We start from the raw sequence: 3769 nt of genomic DNA on the forward strand, positions 1-3769 counted from the left end.
TTTTTGTTTTATAATCATCACATTATACCTTCATCACCTTTCGTAGATACTCGAAAAGATCGACGAATAGAATTGATTTAGATGGAAAATTTCACTTTGACATTTTATATCGTTCGAATAATATCTATTTTTTGGTGTCGTATCAAAATCAGACAAGGATGGGATATTGTTAACATCTTTTCGTGGTAGATATAATATTTCGATATAATACGGCTAAAAGTACTTGAAATCCTTTAGAAATACGATATGAATTTTGGAAAAGTTCCAAGTATACTTTTCCATGGGTCTCGTATACTTCGAAATATTTTATTATATTTTTATATTTATTTATTTTTTTTTTTTCTTTTTTTTGGTTATTCTTTATCGCGATTTACAATGTTTAATTTAAAGATATCGTCTACCTAAATTAAAACTGTCCAATATGCATTGTATAATTATAATTTTTAATTACACGTATACGACGTTTAAAATTAGGAACTCTACGCGGCTTCGATCTTTGAAGATTCTATTAAGAAGTTTATAAGCTTCAAAATTTCAAAGCTTTGTAAGTTCGACCTTTGGAAATATCATTTGGAAGTTTTCAGCTTTTAAAGCTTCAAATTTTTTAATCTTCGACTTAAAGCAAAAATAGCCTTGTTACCACGGTATAGTCTAGTTCATTATATACTCAAGATGATCATCTTTGAAGAAATTATTTTAATTTGGAATATCGATACGTTTCTGCGACTCGTCATTTTTGAAAAGTTTCATGTGTATTTTTATTTTTTTTTTCTAAAAAAAAAAAAAAAAATAGAAAAAAGGAAAAGAAATGACAGAGATGTCAAAAGTCTGACAAATATCTCAATGTAATTTCATTAAAAAGTCGAACTTGCACGGCTTAAAAAAAGAAAAAAAAAAAAATATAAAATAAAATAAAATAACGACGAAACTCTTGTTTTCTTTTTTTTTTTTTTTTTTTAATAAAATAAAATATTTGCGCTTTCGTTGAATACAAAATCAATGATTTTACGTTGAATACGTATCGATGAACGTTCGACCCGATTTTACGATATAATCGATAAAATGTGAATGAAAATTTTCGAAAAAGAATCGATACATTTCTCTCGCGCACAATTTCATATATGTACGTGGAAACGATTCATAGAAGCGAAGAGGAAAAGATAAATTTGGATGTCGAGAAAGAGTCATTGTGAAAATCCATCGACAGCTATTATCCAGGGACAATCAGGCAACTAGTCAATCAGTCAGTCAGTCAGGCAAGCAGGCAGGCAGGCAGGCAGGTAGGCAGGCAAGCAGGCAGGCAGGCAGGCAGGCAGGCAGTCAGTCAGATAGTTAGTTAGACAGGCATGCAGGCAGGGAAGCAAGCAGACAGATATCGAAAGAAAAAGATAGATAAATAGACAGATAGATAGAGATAGAGAGTATGGATCGATTCGTAAGAGTTCAAGGTCAGCATCGCTTCCATTCGATTGAACCACCGTACGATGAGAGAAACTACGATATTGGCTCGCTATCGAGAAAACAGATAGAGTGCTTGATTCGTAGGAGATTATCACGACAAAGAGAGAATGAGATTTACTTGAAAAAACATCCTGAAGTAAAAGCTTTCATAAGTATTTTGTTAAGGTATATATGATTAATCAATTATATTTCTTTTTCATTATTTATTACTCGCATTCTCGTTTCTTTTTAAGAATATTCTATTATTATTATCATTATTATCATTATTATTATTATCATCATCGTCAGTTTTTATCTTCTTTTCATTTCTTTTTGTCCTCTTTTATCATCCCTCCCTTTATTCTCTATCTCTTGTCCATATTTCTACGTTTTCTTTTTATTTTATCTTCTTTTTTTTCTTTTTTTTCATCAGATATCTATTGAGAAGCTTACCGGAGGAAAACGTTCACGAGGCTGTCGGTGCGTTTTTTAATCGACCTCGTTACGAAATAGTGACGGATCTCAAGGAATATCTGCGAGAGACGGGTCAGCCTATACCCTCGACGGAAACTTTTGAAGGGAAATATTCCAAGGAAGAGACGACGACTACTACTAAGACGACTACTACTACTACTACCAATGGTAGTAGTAGTAGTACATTCTCGAACTCTGAGGAGGAATCCATTCAACAAGACTTTATGCCACATTTCTAAAGCAATGTACGTCTTTTATAATGCTTCCTTATCTCTCTCCTTCTCTCTCTCTCTCTCTCTCTCTCTCTCTCTCTCTCTCTCTCTTCCTCTCTCGTGTATGCGTTTGTTACTAAAATGAAAGAAGCAAAAAAAATCCTCACTTATGTCACTAAAGTATTATATTTTTGAGAGTGTAGGCAATTTATCTATTCGTGACATCATCGAGATATATCCCTCCCCACTCCTCTCTATAATAAAATAGTTAAGGGAATATTTATTCAATGTGAATGAAAAAACGTAAACGTCACTTTTTGATATGTTTTTTAAAAAGATACGTTTTTTAAAAGGAAACAAAAAATATATATATATATATATATATATATATATATATCTTCCTGTTGTACATATAGATTTGTAAAATTTCTCAGAGAAATAAGTAAATCTATCATTGTCGTATATTTTTGGATTCATTTTCATCGTTAGGATAGAATATTATAAAATAATGCGCGGTCGAATATATTAAATGTAAATGAAAGGTTTGATCAGCAGTTTCAGATGAATAATGGCATGATCCAAGTGAGCCGATAAAGTTTATACGTGTGTACGATAAGAGTACTATATATTCACGGGTCTTCATAGTTATGCATTAAAAGGGGATTATTATGGTCCGTAGAATTTAGAAATATCTTTTAGAAATTTGTCAATATTGTATTATTGTATATAATTATATCGTGTATTCTATCATACGATAAAAAAAAAAAAAAAAAAAAGAAACGATATTAATATTTCTATCAATGAGAAATAAAAGGAAAAAAGAAGAAAGAAAAATATCTCACAAATTATTAACAATAATAAATTTAATAGTAAATTTTATTTCTCGTTCGATATTTTTCTTTTCTTTCTTTTCTTTTTTTTTTTTTTCTTTTTTTTTTTTATAATCAATACAATCAAGATATCCAATAATGTTTTTCTGCTTTTTTTTTTTTTTTTCTTCGAAGGATTTCAAGTTCGAATAATATCTGAACGAAAATATTAAATTTCGTAAGGCAAAGAAAAAAAGAAAAGAAAAAAAAAAAAAAATATTGTTCCTAAAACATGGTCAATTTCATTGTACCTCGTCGAAGGTTTTACACCAGCCCTTTACGGAATGGTCTAGTCGATAGGGAACTTTTCGAGCTAATCGTGGACGACGTTACCGATTTTTGTATTAACGCGAACGATGAACGAGCTGGATAAGCGGCTGTGTGTACGGAAGGAGGGGATCGATCGTATGCGGGGTGCAACAACCCTCCGCTCACGCCTCAACCCTACTACCCTTCCCCCTCCCTCTACGATTAACAACTTCGACGAGCAAAGAGCTAAGGTTACACGGTCGCAAGCTTTTTCGCACGGCCCTTTTCTTACCTTCAATATAAAATTAAATTCGAACTGATTCGATACGATTTCTCATCTTTCCTTTTCTTTTCTTTCTTTTTTTTTTTTTTTTTTTTATATTCACTTTATCATCGTCAATATTTGCAAATTCATCGTAATTTATCGTCGCTTTGTTATCGTTCGAATAATAAGAAAAATAATTTAATTATTATTAAATCTTTAAATGATTAAATGACATTTAACAAATAATAAAATTTAAATTG

The sequence above is a fragment of the Vespa crabro genome, chromosome 4, assembly GCF_910589235.1.
Source record: "Vespa crabro chromosome 4, iyVesCrab1.2, whole genome shotgun sequence".
Taxonomy (NCBI): domain Eukaryota; kingdom Metazoa; phylum Arthropoda; class Insecta; order Hymenoptera; family Vespidae; genus Vespa; species Vespa crabro.